We start from the raw sequence: 6,605 nt of genomic DNA, 5'->3' as shown, positions 1-6,605 counted from the left end.
GAGTCACTCCAAAGTCACTAATAGCGGAGAACAAATGAAGAGATTATGGTAGGGTACGAAACCACCTCAAAGTTATCCTTTCTGATCGATCTATTCAAGAGTCCATAGTAAAATAACACGAAGCTATTCTTTCCGTTCGATCTATCATAGAGTTCGTACTAGAATAACACCTTAAGACACAAATCAACCAAAACCCTAATGTCACCTAGATACTCCAATGTCACCTCAAGTATCCGTGGGTATGATTATACGATATGCATCACACAATCTCAGATTCATCTATTCAACCAACACAAAGAACTTAGAGTGCCCCAAAGTTTCTACCGGAGAGTCAAGACGAAAACGCGTGCCAACCCCTATGCATAAGTTCACTGAACCCGCAAGTTGATCACCAAAACATACATCAAGTAGATCACGTGAATATCCCATTGTCACCACAGATAAGCACATGCAAGACATACATGAAGTGTTCTCAAATCCTTAAAGACTCAATCCGATAAGATAACTTCAAAGGGAAAACTCAATCCATTACAAGAGAGTAGAGGGGGAGAAACATCATAAGATCCAACTACAATAGCAAAGCTCGCGATACATCAAGATCGTATCACCTCAAGAACACGAGAGAGAGAGAGAGAGATCAATCACATAGCTACTGGTACATACCCTCAGCCCTGAGGGTGAACTACTCCCTCCTCGTCATGGAGAGCGCCGGGATGATGAAGATGGTCACCGGTGAGGGATCCCCCCCTCCGGCAGGGTGCCGAAACGGGTCTAGATTGGTTTTCGGTGGAGACAGAGGCTTGCGGCGGCGGAACTCCCGATCTATTCTGTTCCCCGATGGTTTTAGGGTATATGGATATATATAGGCGAAAGAAGTCGGTCAGGGGAGCCACGGGGGGCCCACGAGCTTGGGGGCGCGCCTCCCTACCTCGTGGCCACCTCGAAGCTTCCCTGACTTCAACTCCAAGTCTCGTGGATCATGTTCATTCCAAAAATCACGCTCCCGAAGGTTTCATTCCGTTTGGACTCTTTTTGATATTCCTTTTCTGCGAAACACTGAAACAAGGGAAAAAACAGAAACTGGCATTGGGCTCTGGGTTAATAGGTTAGTCCCAAAAATAATATAAAAGTGTTTAGTAAATCCCATAAACATCCAAAACAGATAATATAATAGCATGAATACTTCATAAATTATAGATACGTTGGAGACGTATCAGGTAATGATCCGATAGTTTAGGCGCCCAATGTCCATGGTTCCAGAGAAGAACTCGTCGAAGAGGGCCATGACTTCCGGTTTGATGGTTTGCCAGAATGTTTTGAAAAACGAGACTGGCAATCCATCCGGGCCCGGAGCCGAGGAGGGGTTCATTCCTTTGATCGCCACTAGGACCTCCTCCTCCGAGAAAGGTGCCACCAGGGCGGCATTGGCCCCGTCGGAAACTAGCTGGGCACCCGACCAGGTGTCGGGGGCCAGCGCAGCCCCACCCCGAGGGGTAGGGGAGAAAAGGGCTTTATAGAAGCCGTCTACGTGGGCTCGGATGTCCGAGGGGCGAACAAGCTGAGTATTGCCGGCCCACAAGGAGTGAATGGAGTTCCGTCGACGCCGGCCATTGGCGATCGCCTGGAAGTAAGCCGTGTTAGCATCACCACGGAGCACCCACCGTTGGGTGCCGCGCAGCCGCCAGTATGCCTCCTCATCCGAGTAGATGACCGAGAGCTAGTCCTCGAGGTCATATCTCAGCATCCACTCGTCCGGGGAGATCCCAGACGTGTCAGCGCGGGCGTCCAGGACTTGGATGGCACTCAGAATGGCCTTCTTGCGATCACGGAGATCACGGCCGAGGTTCGCGCCCCAACCCTTCATAAATTGGCGTGCAAGCTTGGCGCAGAACTGCCAGGAGTCAACGGCAGACATGGCACGGTGAGGAGAATCACGCGTGGCGGTCCACTTAGCCGCAACGGCCTTGCGGAATTCGGCCTGGTTGAGCCAGAAGAGCTCAAACCGGAACCAAGGAGGGATGGGGGCGTTCATCTGCGGAGGAGAGGAGGAGGGGGACATGATCGGAACAAATCCGGGTGATAGCCTGCAGTGAGGCCAGGGGACATCGGAGTTCCCACTCCGGAGAGACTAGGACGCGGTCCGGAACGGACTGCGTCGGGTTCGCCTGGCGGTTAGTCCAGGTGAACCGGGCCCCCGTTCGCTCAAGCTCATGGAGGCCAAGCTCCGCGATGCAGTCATTGAACATCTGCATCCGGGGGCGGTTAACCCGGTCATTGTTCTTCTCATCCGGGGAGCGGATGAGGTTAAAGTCCCCTCCCACGACCACTGGGAGGGAGGAAGCAGAGATCTTCCGATGCAGCTCAGCCAGGAAGGTCGGGGAGCGGTGGTGGTCTGCCGGTCCGTATACAATGATGACCTCCCACTTAAAGTTTAGCGTCCGCTCGAAGATCTCCATACTAACGAAGAACTCGCCCCGGTCCATACCGCCCACCTCAAAGATTGCATCCTTCACACCTAACAGGATGCCACCCGAGTGGCCATTGTTCCCACTAGAAGGGAGCCAATGCAGGCAAACAGGTGGGAGCTAAGGCCGTCAAGTTCGGGGAGACAGAACTCCGTGCGCATGGTTTCTTGAATGGCAATGATGTCGATGTGTTCGTCGCGGATGTACTCAACTAGTTGGCGGCGGCGACCGTCATGGCTGAAGCCGCGGATGTTCTAGAAGAGGGCGTGCATCTAAACCGCCATTGAGGGGCTGCTTGACCCCAGGACGGTGGAAGCGCTGCGGGCTCTAAGAGCGGCAGTGCGGGAGCGGGTGCGGCCACGGATTTCCTCGGCTGGCATCCCTGCGGGAGGCTGGGGCGCCGGTGTGCGGAGGATACGGGCCCGGGTCTCGGCGAGTTTCCCGTCAAGAATCTCGCGGGCCTGGATAGCCGCAATATGCTCTAAGGGGGGACCAACTTCCCCCCTGAAAACACTAGTAAAAAAATACACTTCCGTGATGATACGTGTTTGTCACAGTAGGTCGCGTTTTTTGTCATGCATGTACATCCATGACGATTTTATGACAGAATCAAGATAGTCATACCTGTGCTGTCGTAGAAGTGTTCCATGACATTACCAAAATTATCATCACGGAAGTGTCCACTTCCATGACGATAAATCGCGCGTCACAGAAGTGCTTTCGTCAAGGGTGACCGACACCTGGCATCCACCGTAACGGAACGCCGTTAAGCTATCGGGTCGGGTTTTGGATCCGATAACCCGTTAACAGCCCCGACCAATGGGAAATTTCCACGTGTAAAATTCTTATTGGCCGGACGAAACACGTGTCAGCTCGTCAGTGGGTCAGATAGGCGCCTATGATATGTCGACATGTGCCACGGCCCACCACTGGCCCATTTAGCTTACAAAGCCGGCCCGTTTGACTTGGTCAAAAGTTAACGGGCTGGCCCATGAAAAGCCTGTTAACGGTCTCTTCGCAAATAGCCCATTTTACGGCCCGTTAACTCACGGCCCGTTAGGCCCTAAAGGAAATCGGCCCAACAACGTCATGTGGGCCGTCGAATATAACACCAGCCCATTTCACTTTCGGCCCATGTATGGCCCACGATGTCTTTTGGCCCATATGAGGCCTTTGTATCTTTCGGCCCTTTACAGGCCCACGGTGACTCTAGCCCATAATGAGCAGTAATTTTTCTTTATACCCGTTAACGGCCCGTGATTTACATGGGCCGTTTCCAGCCTGTGTTAGCTTTCGGCGTATTGACGACCCATACGTTCTTGGGCTCCTTTTCGGCCCTCGATTACTTCCGGCCCGTTACTGGCCTGTTCCCCTAATGGGCCAAATTCAGCCCATGGCAAGAGTCGGCCCGTTACTGGCCTGTTCCCCTAATGGGCCAAATTCAGCCCATGGCAAGAGTCGGCCCGTTACTGGCCTGTTACCCTAATGGGCCAAATTCGGCCCATGGCAAGAGTCGGCCCGTTTCTGGCCTGTTAACCCGTTGCGCCGTTTCCAGCCCGTCCTATATTCTGGCCCATTAACGACCCGTTATGCCTGTGACAGAATTAAGCCATTGCTGTCCTACGGCCTGTTAACGGCCTGTTACCGTGCTAGGCCGATACCAATTACGCCCGATTACGGCCCATGTAGACCCATTTATCCGACAGCCCGAGGCCCACCGATTACAGGCCCATTTATCGACGGCCCGTAGGAGACCCATGGATCCTACGGCCCGTATATGGCCCATGGTAGTTGCGGCCACTAGCAAACCAGGGAAAAAGAAGACTAGGAAATAAATAAGGCCGAAACTAACGCTAGGCTATTAAGGCGATTACACAGATTACATCCACTCGGCATCAAAGATCGCCACCAGTGCAAATATAGGGAACACCCTACACTATACAAAAATGGCTTGCTGTTTTCTTCAGCCGGTGGCTGCACGTTAAGAATAAATTTTGTATCGCACCAAAACAAATTACAACTATATAACAAAAGGAAGGTTGGCATAAAACTTAACAGTCTAGCAGATAAATGACCCACCAGAAGTTCAGAAGCTCAGTTCATTTGACCCGACTGTTACGTTTTCATGCTGTATTGTCCGATGGAGCACCATAACCCTCACCTTCATTTCCCCTAGGCTCCTGAACAACATAGCAAATGTCTGATAGTCTGGTTTCAAAACCATGCATATCTTGACGACATTGAGCAATGTTTCTCCTTGTTTCACAAAGGGTCTCTGTTAGGGAATGGACTTGTGTCTGGAGCGCAGATACAACATTGCTTTGAGCTTGCATATCTTGATCATGAGGTAGTTTGGACGATATTGCCTTAACAACCAACCCAGTATTACGCAGGAACGTGCTTTTGGCACTGTTAGTGGACAGGTACTGACCCACTGCAGCAAGAGCTGACATTGCGGTTATAGTTGCCCCGCCACCTTCAGAAGGTGGCGGTTCCACCATTTTTCCATAGCTCGCTGAAAAGTTGAGGTTTTACATTAGTAGTACCAGAATAGAAGATATTAAGGAGGCAGCAAAACCAAACAAAATAGCTTTGGTCTATATACATAACTTATTCTGGTGAACCCATGTAAAATATTAGTTGTATTTTATTGCAAAGTACATAATAAAACCATGTTCCAAACATATGACCATGTACCATCGCTAATGTATTATCTATTTCTTCACATTGTATTGAGGGCTAAGGATAAAGAGACGAAGTTTATAATACGGTAAGCATAGTATGACATCATTCATATCACAAAACAACTGAGAACAAACAAACATGCAATTGTAACGTTGTGTGGGCAAGTCCAGCACGGAACTAGATTACGGGTCAAGATCAAAGGAACATCACTCCTCTCTTTTAAACCTTGTAAGGTGCAATGATACGCTAAGACAATTGTGTATAAAATTGAAAAGAGTAATTGACATGGGCTGAAAACCATGCAATTCAAGGCACAAGTCAGAGTAAGTAGTAGTTAAAAGGCATGAGGATTAAGGACTTACAACAGCGGCTTTGACTGGTGTAGTCATGCCCTTCTTCTTGCTGGTGTGACAGTCCTTGAAGATTTCCATAGCATTTGGTTCAGGTACTTTTTGGTCCTTGCGGGCTTTCCTCTGCAACTGTTTGTGTAAACTAAGCAGAAACCATTCCAAAAAATAAGAAGCAATGCAAGCTAGACACCACATGAAAGATACAACCAATATGACTCTGCCAAGTTAAAAGTGTCCCATCATAAATGGAATTTCAACAAATTAGAAGCAGCGCATGCTATAAATCATATGAAAGATGCAACTAATATCGCACTGCATATACTAAAGGTGTCTCGTCATGTTGATTGATGCGGGATACAAAAAAACAATAGTTTTATGTAAGGACATGCTTAATAGACAGATGTACTATGTACTAAATACAGGAAGGCATGTCACATTAACAGGTATAATGTATAAGCTAAGCAGACTAGCACATGCAGTTTAACTAGATTGGAAGAATTACAATCTAGACACCATATGCAACATGCAACCACATATCACGCTGCCAAGTTAGAGCAGGCACCTGCGATGCTAGTGTAGGGGAAATGCTGTAATCAACTACAGAGCTACGTTCACTATCTTCATCTAGCATTTCTGTTTCTTGAGAATCATGTCGGGAGGCTGACGCTGCATTCTTTAAATGAGGAGTAGTCCCCTTGCCTGCCTGCCTCGTCATAAGTGATTGATGAGGGATACACAAGAACATTAGTTTGATGTAAGAACATGGTTAATACACATATGTATTAGTATGTACCAAAAACAGAAAGGCATGTCTTATTCAAAGGTATAATGTGTAAGCTAAGCAGATGCAATTTAACCAAATTGGAAGCAATACAAGCTAGACATCCGGCTGGAGTGGTGAGCATGATCATCTAGGACCTGAGAGCCTGGTGGGAGGCGGGCTGCTTCACCACCATCACAGCTTTTTAGTTGGCTTCCAGGTGATGCCTATCTTTGCTGGGCTTGTCACTGGCTCGGCCAGTGCCCTAACTAGCTATTTTTCTTCTGGTGCTCACGGGATGGTGGTTCATGTAAAAACAATTATCCTTCCTTATCTTACCGACTT

Source organism: Triticum aestivum, chromosome 7D (assembly GCF_018294505.1).
Source record: "Triticum aestivum cultivar Chinese Spring chromosome 7D, IWGSC CS RefSeq v2.1, whole genome shotgun sequence".
Taxonomy (NCBI): domain Eukaryota; kingdom Viridiplantae; phylum Streptophyta; class Magnoliopsida; order Poales; family Poaceae; genus Triticum; species Triticum aestivum.
Note: the sequence above shows the minus strand (reverse complement) of the source record.